Below are 16,669 nucleotides of genomic sequence, written 5' to 3'. Positions count from 1 at the left end.
ACAAAAATGAACTCATCACTGCCCTGCCAAATGCAAGTGTTGTAAATGTGATGCACCCATTCAGAACACTTAACATCTAGGTCATGCACTTGTTCAGACTTTACACAGCTCCAGGATTTTAGGGCAAATTGATGCCTGCCTGATCTACTCTAAGGAAGCATTTCACTAAATGAACATTGCCATATGAAGCTTCAGATGACAACTGTAGTTGATGCTGCAACAAATTGTACAGACAGACAATCTTGATTGTCCCAGTTCACAATAGCATTGCCTGCAAGCCTTGCTGAGTAACACACCATCCTGCTTTGGAGTCATCATGGAATGTAACAATGCAAAGGGAGGCCATTTGACCCTCGAGTCTGTGTGAACCCCTTGAGTCACGCGAGGGGACTGCTCTCTCCCCATTCTTCTGTACATTCCACCCCTTCTAGCCCTGCTCACAAAAGGGTGCGCTTCCTGAGGAATTTGAAGGAGGATGGCAAATCCATTTGCTCTGAAAAATTTTCATTCATTCTCAAGCTCACTCAGGAAAAAAAAAGGTACACAAGGTTGATCCTGCAACTGAGAAATTGCTGCATTCAGCTAAGGCTGCAGATTCAAGAATAACATTTCTGCCACCAGGGGTGTAAAGTTGTCACCTTTGTAGAGCAGCTGGGGAAAAGAGAGCACGTTGCCAGATTGTATGCTGAGGCCGTTTACGAAGGCTTCCTGGGAAAAGAAAGAGCCAGGCTATGGAAAACACACCCACAACGCCAAGAAATTTAGTGCTGAGCACAGCATAAGAAAGTGAGACTTAGTGCCAGTTAGCATGGTATGAGTGGGAGGTCTGACTGAGATCAATACTCTGGATATGGAAAGAGCTCTGCAGAGCAGGCCAAAGTCTCAAGAGGGAGGAAGGTGATGTATGAACTGCTTTCTCAAGCACTCAGTCACAGTATAAGGTCAAAGAGACTGCACACAGTTAATATTGAAATAAGGCAAACACATAGCACCTCGACAGGGGCTTGTGAAGGGAACACCATCAGATCATACACAGCTGGGATGATAGACAGGGAAAGCCTAGGATATGGACAGAGTATCTAATATCATTGGTTACAGCACTGGAGGACATTCTACCCATCAGATCAGTGCTGGATCTCTGAAGGAGCACGTTGTCCTATCGAGCTTAAGCTACACTTGTCCACAAACATTCATTCCCTCAACCATCAACACACAGTAGCAACGTGTACCATCTACAAGATGCATTGCAGGAATTCGCCAAGGCTCCTTCGACAGCACCTTCCAAACCCACGACTACTACCATCTTGAAGGACAAGGGCGGCAGATACATGAGAAAACCACCACGTAGAAGTTCCCTTCCAAACCACTCACTATCCTGGCTTGGAAATATATTGCTATTCCTTCACCATAGCTGGGTCAAAATCCTGGAACTCCCTTCCTAACAGCACTATGGGTACACCTTCACCACATGGACTGCAGTGGTTCAAGAAGGTAGCTCACCACCACCACCACCTCCTCCTCCTCCTCCTTCAGGGATGGGCAATAAATGCTGGCCCAGCCAGCGAAGCCCACATCCCATAAATGAATTTTTTAAAAAATGACCTTGTCAATGGAATATCCTGCCCATCCAATGGTATAAAAATTGTTGCAAAAAAATAAATAAATAAAAATAAAAGTGCTTAGCCAAGCAGCCTGGGTCAACTACTAGAAGGAAAGATCAGGGGGTTGACAACTCGCTGTTAATTTCTTGTAACACGTTTGCAACTACCGGCATTATTGCTAATGGGTGTAGGGAATTCTGTGACACCAGTCAGGAGTGTGATGAAATGCTCTCCACTTGGCTGGACGAGTGCAGCTCCAACAACACAAGAAGCTCAACACCTTCTACAACAAGGTAAACTGCGTTCTACCGAGCACTTCAAATGAAGCAGCTCAGGCCTTTTTTTGGCATGATGAATTTGTACTGCATGCGGTAGGTTTCAAATATCCCCATATTCACAAACTAAAGATACTGCAGAGCCTCTACAGGTTAGTGTAGGCAGCAAAAGTGGCCCCTTTAAAATCCCAAAGAATCTGTAAATGACCAATCCTGTTGTAGAGGCACACACAATTTGTCACTGGCACACCTCAGGTAACATTTGGAGCACTCATCTGGAGGTCAGAGCCATGGCAGAGGAGCTAAACTTAGGTCAACCACAAGCCATCCATTGAAATGATTTTGTTTTGAAGATGAGATCAAGAGAAATTTGGAAGGAACACATCATAATTTCCAGCATCCTTCACATTGACCGAAACCTCATGTGTTGTCACGCACAATGTATATTCTGGGTGTAAAAGTCCTTTGGAGGTGCTTTTCTCTTTGAGAATGAAACACAACATTGATGGCATTAGTTACGTAGCCTGGACCATAAGTAAGCCAGTGACCTCGTGAGACTGAATGGCCACATCTTGCTACCACTTTGCTGAGGTGACAAATGTGACCAGTTTCCCTGCTCTCCTGTCCCACAGACTCAGGCATTACAGAGATGTCCCAGAGGCCCCCCCATTTCAGAGTCTGTGCTATAAACGTACTTTGGTCAACACCTTCAAACTGGACAGGTGATAAGCTGCTGGTCTTCATGCAGTAGGTGGCAGAGATGACATATACCCCCTATGTTGAGGTATACAATTCTAATGCACATCTCACCAAGGCCCTTGTGATTTTGTTACCTGTACATTGCATTCTATGCAGGGTAGGGCACGGTGTTGGGACATGTTCACGTCCTATGCTGCCCCTTCTCTTTTGTTGCCCCTCCTTCACCATAAAAAAGGCTTTACAACGATTTGCAATGGCTCTTCTGAAGAAACCATTCATGCACCAAGAGCTGGATGTTTGTTTACAAAGTCTGGAAATTGATTTTTGACACCCTTAAGGGCCATGATTGTAGGTGCCCTGCCAGTGTTGACAGCCAAAATACTAATGGTTTGGAAATCAAGTTGAGCATCTCTGGAAACTGTACCCAAATTGTTTTCACTTCCTAATAAGAGTAGAATATTGGCACCAATTCATTTTAGCTCAATGCAATAGACTGCATTCTTTTAAACAATCCAGAAATCAGATGATGTAATAAAGACATGTACCTTTTTATTATTTAATACCCTCCAGACTTCCCCCAGCTTCTTACTCCCCAACACGTGTCCACTGTACTATCAGAAATCCCCCAAAAGCAAAAGATGTTGAGAGGGGTGCTTTGTTTGCCTATTCAAGTTGATGTTCAGAAAATATAGGGAGATCAATTACACGACAAGGACAGATGAACACTCATTGCTGTCAGTGACAGTCTGCTGAGGGAAAGGGGTCCCACATTTGCTTAAATGAATACAAGAACCACTAAAATCAAATCAAGATTTTAAAGAGAAAATACTTGCATACTCTGATGAAACTTACTACCACAGAGTAGTAGAACAGATTGCAAACATTTAAGGGGAGCCTGAGGGGAATAGAGAAATACAGGCAGGTGGAAACAGTTCAGAGTGGGAGGGAACTCCTGAGGAGTTTAAAATCAGTGTGAACAGTTTTGCCAAAGGGCCTCCATTTTAGTGTTGACTCTTTACAATAAGTGACAGCACTTAAACAATTCAGCAGTTTGGGGCATCCTTTTATGGGGAGAGCCTGCACAAAAACACAAGCTGTTGATGTTTACACAACTTCTCACCAATGTCCAGAGCATCAGGAAAATATAAATACTCTCTGGAAATGATCAGCAGCTTCTTGAATCAGGGAACTAATTAAATGCTAAATTAATGAGGATTAATGTGATGAATTCTTGCACCAATGCAGATTCCCATTGATTCTTCAGTGTCTAAAATCATACATTAAAAAAGGCAGCTATTCGACCATTGAGGCTGTGCTGGCTCTTTAAAAGATCCAATTGATCCCATTCCTCTGCTCTCCCCCCAACCCCAGCCATTGTTCCTATTCAAGCTGATGTCCAATTCCTTTAGGGAAATCATTGCATGGGCTTCCAGCATCTTTCCAGGCAGTACATTCTCCACAATGTCTGACCGCATTGGCCTTGTTTTGTTGCAGCCACATTTGCTTCATCCGGATGGAAAGAGAAGAAAAAGCCTGAATGTCACAAGAAGCTTTGGAAAGAGCGGAGAGAGCCGGACATCGAGTGTTAATGTCAGTGGCCGAGCCCGAGCTCTCCACACAGCCTCATCGGACTAAAGCCCATTCGGCCCGTTTTTCCCTCCCTGAGAGTTTCCCCCCAATGAGAGTTCCCAAAGACATAAATTCCCAAACCCTGCCCGCTGGAGAGACAGGGGCTCCGGCGGCGCCTTAAATACCCATTGTCACGTGATGCCGCTCCGGGGCCCTCTCGCGAGGTTTGAGCCGGGTCACGCGGCCGTTGCCGGGGAGACGGGCGGCCGCTCCGGGGCCCTCTCGCGAGGTTTGAGCCGGGTCACGCGGCCGTTGCCGGGGATCGGGAGGCGGCGGTTGGTTTTGGCGGTAAACTGAATGGCGCGCGCGGCGATGGAGAATCAAACGGGAGAGAAAAGGACCGAGGGCAAAATATAGAAATAGCGGCGGGGGTGGGGGGGGAGGGGAGAGAACTCGGAGGGGGGTTGGGGGGCGGAGAGAACTCGGGGGGGTGGGGGGGGAGGGGAGAGAACTCGGGGGGGTGGGGGGGGAGGGGAGAGAACTCGGGGGAGTGGGGGGGGAGGGGAGAGAACTCGGGGGAGTGGGGGGGGAGGGGAGAGAACTCGGGGGAGTGGGGGGGGAGGGGAGAGAACTCGGGGGTTGGGGGGGAGAGAGAGAGAACTTGGGGAGGGGGGGGAAGAGAGAGAGAACTCGGGGGGGAGGGGGGGAAGAGTGAGAGAACTCGGGGAGGGGGGGAAGAGAGAGAGAACTCGGGGTGGGGGTGGGGGGAGAGAGAGAACTCGGGGTGGGGGGGGAAGAGAGCTGGGGGGTGAAGAGAGCTGGGGGGGGGAAGAGAGCTGGGGGGCGGGAAGAGAGCTGGGGGGGTGAGAGAGGGCTGGGGGGAGCGGAGAGAGAGAGAGCTGGGAGGGAGAGAGAGCTGGGGGGGAGGGAGAAAGCTGGAGAGGAGGGGAGCTGGGGGTGGGGAGAGCTGGTGGGGGAGAAGGGGAGCTCGGGTGGGGGGTACAGCTGGAGGGGGAGGAGGGGAGCTGGGAGGGAGGAGGGGAGCTCGGGGGGGCGTGGCGAAGTGCTGGGGGGGAGGAGGGAGCGGGGGAGGGGAGAGCTCGGGGGAGAGGGGGAGGGGAGGAGGGGGAGCTCAGGGGGTAGGGGGAGGAGGAGAGCTGGGGGGGGAAGGGGAGCTCGGAGGGGGAGAGAGAGCTCTGCGGGGGGAGGAGAGAGAGTGAGCTCGGGGGGAAGGGGGCGGGGGGGTGGAGAGCTCGGGGGGTTGTGGGAAGAGGGGAGCTTGTTGGGGGGTTTGGGAGGAGGGGAGCTCGGGTGGAGGGGAGGGGATCTTGGGTGGGGCGGGGGGAAGGGGAGCTCGGGGGGGGTGTGGTTGGCGGGGGGGGAGAGAGAGCTCGGGGTGGGGGGGGAGGAGAACTCTGGGGGGTGGAGGGAGAGAGGGAGCGCAGGGGGCTGGGAAGGGGAGCTCGGGGTTGGGGGAAGAGAGCTCGGAGGGGAAGACGGGGGTGTGGTGGGGGGGGAGAGAGAACTCCGGGGCGGGAGACTGGGGGGTGGGGGAGGGGGGGGAGCAAGTTGGTGGGCGGCGGCGGCGGGGAGGGGGCTGGAGTCACAAGCTATTGGGGAATGAAAGGAAAACCGTCATTAGGAAAATTAGAGTTTGTGGGAGCTGGAAAAAGGCTGGGTGGGCGGAAAGAAACGAGTGGAGGAAAATCCGGGTCCAGCTCAGTGTTCAGAAGCTCATCTTGGGGTCAAGATTTCTTGTCAATAAAGGAGCTCAGATTTCGACAGATGCCAGGGATGGAAACAGTGGTCAGGAAACGGAGTTTCTCCCATGACCCAGGACAGTGGCTCCAACAGGGGGACAAACATCGATGGATGTCCCGCTCATTGTTTCTCTGATCACCATCAGAAAGATCCATTATTATTAGTCGGATCTGCAAGGCTTTCGGACAAAGTAAAATCCCATCGATTTGAACAAAATGTCGACGGCCAGTGGATTAATTTAAAAATGAGGAAGTTAGTGGGAAGGTAAGAAGTCAGCCACATCTATTTTGCTGGGTGGTAGCTGTTGAGCGGGTTCCACGAGAAGCCTGTTAAAGTGGACGGTACGAATAAGCATGTCCGGAGAAAGAGGTCAGCCAAGGCCATTCTCCACTGTCAGCAGCACATTGCATAAAGCAGTTTATCTGTAAAGTGATAGAAGGGAAGAAATAGTTCCAATTTATATCAACCTTACTATAAAGCATTTTGTCTAAATGTGATATGCGATGACACAAAGGCCAACAATTCAAGTATGAACACCGAGCCTGAGGATATCATTGATCCTTTCAGCTTTTCTCTCACTGCCGAGTGACGCAGATTGAAATATATTCATGGGCTGAATCTTCCCCCCCATCGGGGGGGGGGGGGAGTTGTGCAGGGGCCGGCGTGAACCCAATTGACGCCCCCAATCGAGGGCGAGTTGCCATTTTATGTGGGTGGGCCAATTAAGGCCCGGGCAGCGTGATGCTCGCTCGCAATCGCTGAGAGCTACCTGTGTGGTGGTGGGGGGGATTCCCTGAGCCATTCCCTGAGTGGGTGGGGGGACATTCCCCTTGATCTCTCAAGTGCTCTTCCGTATCATTGATTAGCCTTTTAAACACCGCCTGTAACACGTAATGCTGATTCCTCACCTTTCGTAAGTCACCTTCAAACTTTGTCAGACTTTTGGGAAGGTGGGGAATTGGGGCCTGCTTAGGTTCGTCATAGTGTTCCAGGGTATGGTGGAGTGTGTCGGAGGCGTTGACTGAGACCTGACCCCTTTGTTGGACGTACATTATTCACGCTGTGTCTGATAGTAACTGGGAGCCGGGGTTCCCTTGTATCCTGAGCGGGTGTGATGGTTTCCTCTGTGGGTAATTTCTAATATACAACCCTCCGTTCGGTTGTACCCACATTTGTCCAGCACCACCCCCGTTCCAACTGGTTGGGAGCAAATTGTGAGGCTACCTTTCCTCCTGCACCCGCTCAGTGATACCCTGTGTATGCCCTCATTCTTGCGTATGGCATGCATATCTATGGGGTAGTACCGGAGGGAGTCATTGTCTCGGATTAACCCAATGTTCTCCACTTGGTACTGAGGGTGTGGGCCCGTGTCTGCTGTGACTGAGGGGATTGCCCATACCTATCACGTTCATTTGGTTTAAGGTGCACTTCTGAATCACCGCATACACCCTGGTCACTCCTTTCAATGTACATGCGTCGATGATGCCTGGGTTCTTGGCCATCCCCCACAACCGGGCACTGTTGATCCAGCCCGGTACCTCCCCCCTTTGGATCTGGCCCAGATTGTGTCTTAATTGCCCGATCAGCCACTGGCCGTAAGCTGGCTTTTTTAGGTGCTGCCCTCTTGTCGTTCCTCCCTTTCTGTTAATTGGCTGGTGGCTTTAGCATGGGTCTCTATAACGTGTACGCTTTCCAATACAGATGCCACACTCTTGCCCCCTAGGGCCGCTGCCGTTTCACCACCCCTCGCTACTCTTATGAGCAAGCTGCCTCATGATCCCTTTAAGATTCGTGACCTCGGAGTTGATTCCTTGAATGTCGAGAGAGTTTACCAGGGAAGTCCCTGTGTTCACCCCTGTCAGTACATTGTTAACTAACTGTCGCGGAAATCGGAGTGAACACTCAGACCCAGGAGGTTTGTCTCGGAAGCCTTTATTAATCGTGATATCACGGAGAGCCCAGTAGCATACAAGCACACTCTGAGGAAGCATCAGAGCACACACATATTTATAGTAGAGGTTGTACATATCAAAGAGCTTGAAGGTGATAAGACTGTCTAACTTTCAATGATCAATTACATTGAGAATCATTGTCACACAATTAGTCTATTCTAAGTTTATGACTATACAGGATATTAGGGGAAGCTCACGTACTAATAAAAAGTGAGACAGAGAATAGATAACCATGCTTGACCTTATCTTTAGTGCTAGGCGGTGTACACTCTAGAGAACAGATGACCATTGCTTGATCCTGTCTCCTTGTGTTGGGGGCAGACATCCCAGCCCCGTCTTAATGACTCCAGGAAGCCTGCCCATGACACTCCCTTTCTCCCCTCCTGCTCAATTAGCTGGCAGCTGCAGGTGTACCTGCTAGAACAAAAGAGGGAACTGTGCTGTAGTATTCCACGATGGTGCTAACGAGAGAGGGAACAGTGCTGTAGTATTCCACGATGGTACTAACGAGAGAGGGAACAGTGCTGTAGTATTCCACGATGGTGCTAACGAGAGAGGGAACAGTGCTGTAGTATTCCACGATGGTGCTAACTGTTTAACCCTTAGTTGACCTGTAGATGTATTTTATTCTTCCACACTAACTCTCTCTTCTGGCGGTGGAAAGCAGGATGTCCCCTGAATCTAGTGGCACCCGTGGCGTCGGCCGCCTGATTAATCACAGCCTTACTCAGTAATTTGTATAGTTTTCGTAGAGGTGCTTGGTTACTGCAATACTCAGGCAGTCGCATACCTGCCAGGTTCACAATTACTTGTACAATTTCATGTTTAAAATTATTATACAAGAGTTCACCGTCCGTATACAGTAGCAGTCCATTCTGTGGCCCAGGGGTCATGTCTGGGCAAGATAGTCTCTTTGGTGTCGTCGCGTCCTGTGATAGCGGGGTGGTGTCGGTCCGGGGATCCGCCGTTGCAGTCAACTCTCCGTGTTTGGCCCTCAAGATCCAATGCCAGGTATCTGTCATTCCCAAGTCCTCCTTGTGAAGGTAAATTGCGAAAAATCTCTCACACACTGTATCTGGACCTGTGCCCCCTTCGCACATGTCCAGGGTCCGTCCGAACCATCGCTGATCTGGAAGCATAGTGGACCCTCATTTTTCCATCGGAGTTCCGTTCCCGAATGCGAGCTCTGCCCTAGGCTCTCACCATCGCTCGTTCCAATGGATAGTTGCGTAAGCCCGGTGCCACACTTGAAGAGCATTGACCTTTCCGTTGTGACATTCACACCTTTCACGCAATATCCGTCGCTGACATTCTTGTAGTATAAGCCCATACCGGCCACTGCTTCACGGTTTACATTCTGTATGCCGGTGGCTGCGATAGCCAGGGCCCTGGTAATGATCATGGACACCCAGCTTTTTTCCATCTTGGCGTGGAGGTTACCCGGTTATTGTTATTTCTGTAATGAAGCACACTGCTGGTGATCACCAGGGTTTAGGTTGGATATAAGAGGCAGCTTTCTCCTTTACGTCCCTCCTTGTGCACAGCCCACGGTGACCCTGCCCGTAGTTGAGGATTCCCCCTTTTGTCTTTCAGATGGCCAGTCCTCCAGATCGGGAATGAATCCTAAACCACTTGGCCTACACAGTACGGACTGCTCGTTGCCCGTTTTCCCCCCGCTGCCTGGTAATTTAGTCTCTCTTACTTACATCATACCTTTTCAGTTGCGACCAGTGTTTCCACCTAGCTTTTCCCTTCATATCGACGCAGGCACGTGAATAATTCCGTACGGTCCAGTCCATTTTGGGGCAAAACCTGGTTGGCTAGGGGTGATTTGAACAAACACCATGTCTCCGACCTCAGCCGGTGGTGACGGGGGTCCCCCTTTTGTCCTCTCTTCTAAATCCCTGATAGCCTGTTGGTCCTTCACTTCCTGTTGTAATTCCTTTAGCTGTCCATCCAATTGCTTAATATCGTTTTTAATTTTATCTCTGATGGGTCCCATATCCTCACTTCCGGTGGCTCTGCCCTCTGGCAAGCGCATCGCCCTCCCGGTCAGCAACTCATAAGGGGTTAAACCAGTTGTCCTGTTGGGGGTAGCCCTCAGTCGCATCAATATGCGGGGGAGCACATCCACCCATCCCCTACTAGTTGCTGTGTTTGCCATTGCAATAGCATTTTTTAACGTGCGGTTCATACATTCTTCCATTCCTGAGCTTTGTGGATGGTAAGGTACGTGAAATTTCTGTTTTACTCCGAGCAGCTCACACGTCCTTTTCATAATACTGTCCGTAAAATGCGCTCCTTGATCCGAATCTATCTGTAAAGGGATTCCCCACCTTGGTACTACTTCAAAAGCGAGGATCTTTGTGGCCGTGGTGGCGTTGCAGTCCCTGGTGGGGAAAGCTCTAGTGAACCTCCAGTGCACCTACACCCCCGTAGTTACAATATGCCTCAAACTTCCAATTGCCATATTCATGGGCACTCTCGCCCTTTTCTTGTTTTACTCCAGTCACTGTATTCCAATTAACTGGGGCTTGCCCTAAGACTTGTGCCATTTCTGCTCTAAAGGCTCGGAAATCAGCTTGCTGCTGTGCCTGGTCTGCAGCGATATCATTACACCAGGTTCCGTCCTGATACGCTCGCCGCAGCCGTCCCCAAAACGCCTCAGGTAGTTTTATCCGGACTAACCCGCGAACGTCCCTGTTATGGAGACGGTGGCATTGCCTTATTTCCCTCAATTTTTGCCAAAACGACTCATTCCGTGTCTAGGTTTTAGTTGGGGTAATTTATTTCCAATAGCTTCATAGTGTCGCTAGGTGACAGGGACACATACGTGGTTCTCAGTTGCGCCAGGAACCCCCCGTTATAGCTCTCTGTCCGTGTATTGGCGCCTGGGCCGGCTGCCCATTTTGTGCCGGTACGGCCGCTTGAGCTGGTCTGCCTGGTTGTCCGGACACCGGGGGCACATGCTCTATCTTAATTGGGGCCACGGGTTATGGGGGTGGTGATTCCCAACCTGCTTCCCGTTGTTCCTCATATCCTGCTGCCTGTTGCACCAGCCCGTTCTAATCTATATTATCTGCGTATTGTGCAGCTACTGGTGGCTGTGGTAAAGCTGCCGAAACTGACATGAGATTTTTTGCCGGTACCAGCTCTTCATTTTGGGATTTGTTGGCCAACATTCGATTGACTCGGCCTTTTGGCTAAGATAAAGTGTAGTCGTGAAGCGATGGCTATAACCAGTCGAGCCCCATATGATGGGGTACGTAACACTGTTCGGGTGACGGTGAAGGGCAGCGAAGGAGGAGCACCCATGGATCGGGCCTTCTTCATCAAGCGGATCCTGTTGAAGGCATGTGGATTTGAAGCGGAGGAGATCTACTCCCTGCAAGACTTCCCAAGCGCTGGACATTTCGATGTGACTTTCAAGCGAGTGGCAGCTTGCGTCACGTTCCTGAAGGTGTTCGAGGAGAACAGAGACCAGCCGGAGATGAAGATCCTGACGGTGGAGCCGCTCTTTGCTCCGCCGTTGCAACGGGACCATGTGGTGACGGTGCGTCTCTGTAACCCCTACGACCCTGTCGCCGACGTGTTCACCTTCCTCGCCAGGTACGTCAACAAAGTTGGGAGCTCCAGCGAGGATAGAGACGCCTTCAGGATTTGGACATGCAAACGCCAGGTTAAGGTCACGCTCAAGACCCCGACGGTAAGGGAACCATCTTCCACCCTCCTTCCAGCTTCGCTATCGGGAGAAGCCATGGCTACTTTGTTTACGCTGGGCAACCCAAACTTTGTTGCTCATGCGGCAAGTCTGGTCATGTGGCGGCCAACTGCATCGGCGCCCTCTGCAAGAACTGCAAACAGGAAGGGCACCAGACAAAGGATTGCAAACAGACTAAGAGCTGCAACCTGTGTGGCGAGGCAGCTCACCTCTACAGGACCTGCCCCAAACGCTGCCTCAATTATGCACAGGCAGCCAAAGCCAAAGAGGGGGAAGCAGCAGAAATGCTTCGAGTCACCACTACCAAGGACACTTGCAACACTCCAACCACCATGGCCCCCAGTGAAAACAAGGGGACAAAGGAGGACACAGGGAGAGACAAGGTGGAGGAAAAGATTGAGGCAGCAGACAACCGATCAACAGCACTGCCCCCTGAACCTCCCACTCCTCAGGAGAGCGAATCAATGGAGGAGGAGGAAGCAGCGGAAAATCAGCAGGGGGAGTGGCAGCTGGTGAAGAGAGCCAAAAGGAAGAAGGGACCAAGCCACTTCCCAGACAAGAGGCAAGAGGCGTCTCCCATCCGACACGGATAACAAGGGCAGCTGCTCTTCGGACGAAGAAGTGCCTGGGCGACACCTGCAGAAGAAGCGGCAAAGCTCTAGGGAGTTGGAGGACGAGACACCTGAGCTCCAGAACATTGGAGACAATGAGGAGACCAGCGCACCCCAACTTTGCCCACAACCCGAAGAGGCCAGCGCATCCCAGCCCCAGGAATCTGGGAGCAGTGAGGCGCTCAGCGCACCCCAGCTCCGGGAAGCCGGGAGTAGCAACGCCCCAGAGAGGGAGAGGATTGGAGAAGCTTCTCCAACAGAGGACATTTCAAATCCCATTCTCTGCACGAACCCCAGATGCCACCTGAGCAGAACATTGCCAATGGGGATGTTCAGGACAGTTTCCTCAGCCCATCCAAAGTGAGGCAATTTGTAAACACTATGGGTATGCAGGAGCAGACCAAAGGCCTGGGACTCTCAGAGGCAACAGGTTTGGTAAGAGACTAAATGCTTTAAAATGGGTGTAAAGATGGTATCCATAAATGTGCATAGCATTAAATCAACTACGCGATGTGTGGCGACCTTGGATTACCTTGCCAAGGTCAAAGCTGACCTGTTGTTTCTGCAGGAGTGTGCGATACCGCACCTCAGCTACTACAGGCAATGGTCACGATGGTGGTCATACGGGCCATCGATCTGATCGGACGGATACGACTCTCGTTCCTCCGGCCTTGGTATTCTGCTGCAGGGAGGCAACTTCACTGTCTCCGAGGTTAAGGAGGTCATGGGTGGGTGCCTCCTCGTAGCAAAAGTAATGTACAAGAATGCTCCACTCCGGTTAATTAACGTGTATGCCCCGGCACAAAAGACCGCCCGGCTGGCGGTTTTTCAGCAGCTCCCACTGCTGTTGGTGACGTCCAGGCCGGTCATTGTGGGCGGTGACTTCAACTGCAACATCGATGCGGCTGGACGATCCGGCAGGGCCGACAGAAGGTTGGACGCTACGTCCAGATCCCCGATGGAAACAGTTAAGGATGCCAAGCTGCACGACGTCTTCAGCAACCCTGCAGACTGAGCACAGCATAGATACACCCGGTCGCGACCAGACGGGTCCATCCGTTTCAGGATAGACTTACTGTTTGTGTCCCGCGCATTCGCAGTCAGATCCACCGATGTCAAGCCGGTGTTCTCTGACCACTGCCTCCTACTGGTTGACTGTCACTTAGAGGAAGACCAGAGGGTGGGCAGGGGGGCATGGAAGCTAAACGTGCAACTGCTGACCCCAGAGAACATTGAGGAGCTCAAGAGGGATTACAAAGGTTGGAGAACCATGAAACCCCTCTTTGAGTCCCTGACACATTGGTGGGAAGCGATCAAGGGAAACATCAAGAGGTTTTTCATCGTCAAAGGCACCCAGAAAGCTAGAAAGGAACAGAGGGAAATGTCCCGACTCCTGAAATACATGCAGAATCTGCTCCGGCTGCAGTCGGTGGGGGTCGATGTCAAGGAGGAACTCTAAGAGGTGAAGAGCCAGCAAGCCTAGCCCTTTGCCTCCAAGAACATCTTCCATTCCGGAGCGCGCTCCGTGGAGCAGGATGAGACGTGCTCACGTTTCTTCTTCGAAAAGGTACAGAGAGAGAGCTCTGTGATCAGCAGCCTGAAGGAAGAAGACGGCTCAGTAAAGTCAGCGCAGTCCGACATTTTGAGGATCAGCAAATCGTTTTATGCCGGATTGTATGACGTGAAGCCCACGGGCAGCACGGCCTCCCAGTCCTTCTTGTCCTCTATCACGGAGGTCTTAGTCGACAGTACACGGGAGAGGCTTGACAAACCGCGAACTCCTGACGAACTGACTTAGGCCCTTGAGTCCTTCGAGAAGAGTAAATCTCCCCAGAAGCGACGGCTTGCCGGTGGAGTTGTATTCGGCTCTGTGGGACTGGAAGGGCCCAGACCTACTAGAAGTGTACGAGAGTATGCTCCTGGCCGGCAGCATGTCAGAATCCATGAGGAAAGGCATCATCACCCTCATCTACAAGCACAAGGAAGAAAGGGAGGAAATTAGAATTTGGCGACCCATTTCACTGTTGAATGTGGACTATAAGATTCTGTCCAAGGTCATCGCCAATCGGGTCGAATCCGCTCTGGAATTGGTGATACACCATGACCAGACCTGCACTGTGCCGGGCAGGAAGATCTCTGACAGCCTGGCGCTGCTCAGGGATACGATTGCCTATGTGCAGGATAGGGGTGTGGACATTTGCCTCATCAGCCTGGATCAGGAGAAGGCCTTTCACAGAATATCGCACACCTACGTGGTGGATGTGCTTTCCAAAATGGGGTTTGGGGAGGGAATTCGATATTGGATCCAACTGCTCTACACTAACATCAGTAGCGCAGTCTCAATCAATGGGTGGGAAACAGATAGCTTTCCGATTAAATCTGGAGTCAGGCAGGGCTGACCTCTCTCGCCTGTTCTTTTCGTGTGTTGCATAGAACCCTTGGCCGAGTCCATCAGGAAGGATCCGGGCATAAGAGGAGTGACGATCCCAGGCAGTGGAGGCACTCAGGTAAAAGCCTCCCTGTACATGGACGATGTCGTCGTCTTCTGCTCGGATCCGCTGTCGGTGCGCAGACTGATCCACATTTGCGACCAGTTCGAACTGGCCTCGGGAGCCAAGGTAAATCGTGGGAAGAGCGAGGCCATGTTCTTTGGGAACTGGGCTGACCGATCCTTTGTCCCCTTCACTGTCAGGGCTGACGGCCTGAAGGTGCTGGGGATATGGTTCGGAGGGACCGGGGCATGCGTTAGAAACTGGAAGGAGCGAGTGGCTATGGTGAAAAGGAAACTGGGCATGTGGGAGCGACGCTCCCTCTCCATTGCGGGTAAGAACCTGGTCATCAGGTGTGAGGCACTCTCGCTGTTGCTGTACGTGGCGCAGGTCTGGCCCATTCCACACTCCTGCGTGGTGGCGATCACTCGAGCCATCTTCCGCTTTATCTGGAGGTCAAAAATGGATCGTGTCCGCAGAGACGCGATGTACAAGCCTCTAGATAAAGGGGAAAAAAACGTGCCCAACATCGCCCTCATACTGATGGCCACCTTTGTGTGTGGCTGCATCAAGCGGTGTGTAGACCCTCAGTACGCAAACACCAAGTGTCACTACGTGCTGAGGTTCTACCTGTCCCCGGTGTTGCGAAGGATGGGTCTGGCCACGCTGCCGCGGAACGCTCCAAGTAGTTGGACCGTGCCGTACCACCTGTCCCTGGTGGAAAAATTTATGCAGAAAAACACCTTTGACCACAAGTCCATCAGGCAGTGGTCAGCACGTAACGTCCTAGAGGCCCTGAGGGAAAAGGAGAGGGTGGACCCTGTGGGATGGTTCCCCGAGCAGACTGTCAAAGTCAGGAGTCTCACCCCCTTGGCATGTTGCCCTCGAGGTGGCTGTGGTCGGTATGAGACCGTTGTTCACATCCTTGTAGTTGGTGCCTTTGCAAAGAAGATCTGGAGAGAGATGCAGTGGTTTCTGTCGAGGTTCATCCCGAGCAGTTCTGTGACACAGGACTCTGTGCTTTACGGGCTGTTCCCAGGGACACACACCGAGACAAACATCAACTGCAGCTGGAGGATCATCAACTCGGTGAAAGACGCGCTTTGGTCTGCCCGAAACTTGTTGGTCTTCCAGCGCAACGAGTTGTCCCCGACCGAGTGTTGCGGACTGGCACATTCCAAGGCCGAGGACTACGTGCTGAGGGACGCACTAAAGCTTGGGGCAGCTGCTGCAAAAGCGCAATGGGGAAGGGCCGCTGTCTAAGACCTTTCTACCACAGCGCACCGAGAGACTGGGAACTGTTTAGAGCCCCTCGGGCTGTACAGCTCAAAGTGAAAGCCTGTAAATGATTGTAATATTGTTTGTACTGATGCACCTGGTGATACATTTTGTTAAAGTTGAACCGGATTGTACCCTTGTAATGGTGTTTTTGAAATGGTTTGGAATGTGGTTGAAGATATTTTATGAATAAAGTATATTTTTGCAAAAAAAAAAGGTTCTCCCAGGACGATGCTAGCCCATTGCACTTCGGGTGTGCTGACGCCTGCGATGTCCCCAAATGCGGGATACTCGACTGTAAAATTTGTGGTAGTGGGGGACTGCGTTTGCGCTCTCCCCGATTCACAATTCAAAAAATAGATTTCATCATATCTTTCATTTTCTCTTCTATTTCCTGTCAGCAACCTTTTCTGAAAAAAGAAATATATAACCCCCAATGTGTGCTCTTCAAAATCTATACTGGACTGGTTATTTAGCTTTTTCTTTCCTCCTCGCAAATATTATCCAACCCCCATTCTTTTCCTCCCTGTCATTATCAGCCGACAATTATTCCATCTATGCATCATTTTCGCCAGACCGTTTGTTTCGTGGCCGCCAAATTACTCGCGCCATTTTTAACCCCGCGTTTGCCCACTCAAAAATCTCTCTCAAACAACCCCCATCTAACACCCAACCCACCATCACAACAGTCCCCGCACTCCCAGCACCGCCCC

At 51.3% G+C, this 16,669-nt stretch overlaps 1 non-coding gene across 1 annotated transcript; it reads left to right on the top strand.

The window, feature by feature from the left end:
* Positions 1-16,134: 16,134 nt before the first annotated feature.
* On the top strand, positions 16,135-16,297 carry LOC144675790 (U1 spliceosomal RNA). Its single transcript, XR_013575162.1, has one exon. It is a non-coding gene; the product is annotated as a U1 spliceosomal RNA (small nuclear RNA).
* Positions 16,298-16,669: the final 372 nt, after the last annotated feature.

The sequence above is a fragment of the Cetorhinus maximus genome, unplaced genomic scaffold (assembly GCF_964194155.1).
Source record: "Cetorhinus maximus unplaced genomic scaffold, sCetMax3.hap1.1 HAP1_SCAFFOLD_1159, whole genome shotgun sequence".
Classification (NCBI taxonomy): domain Eukaryota; kingdom Metazoa; phylum Chordata; class Chondrichthyes; order Lamniformes; family Cetorhinidae; genus Cetorhinus; species Cetorhinus maximus.
The sequence above is the reverse complement of the archived record's forward strand: the minus strand, read 5'-3'. Positions and strand labels throughout refer to the sequence as shown.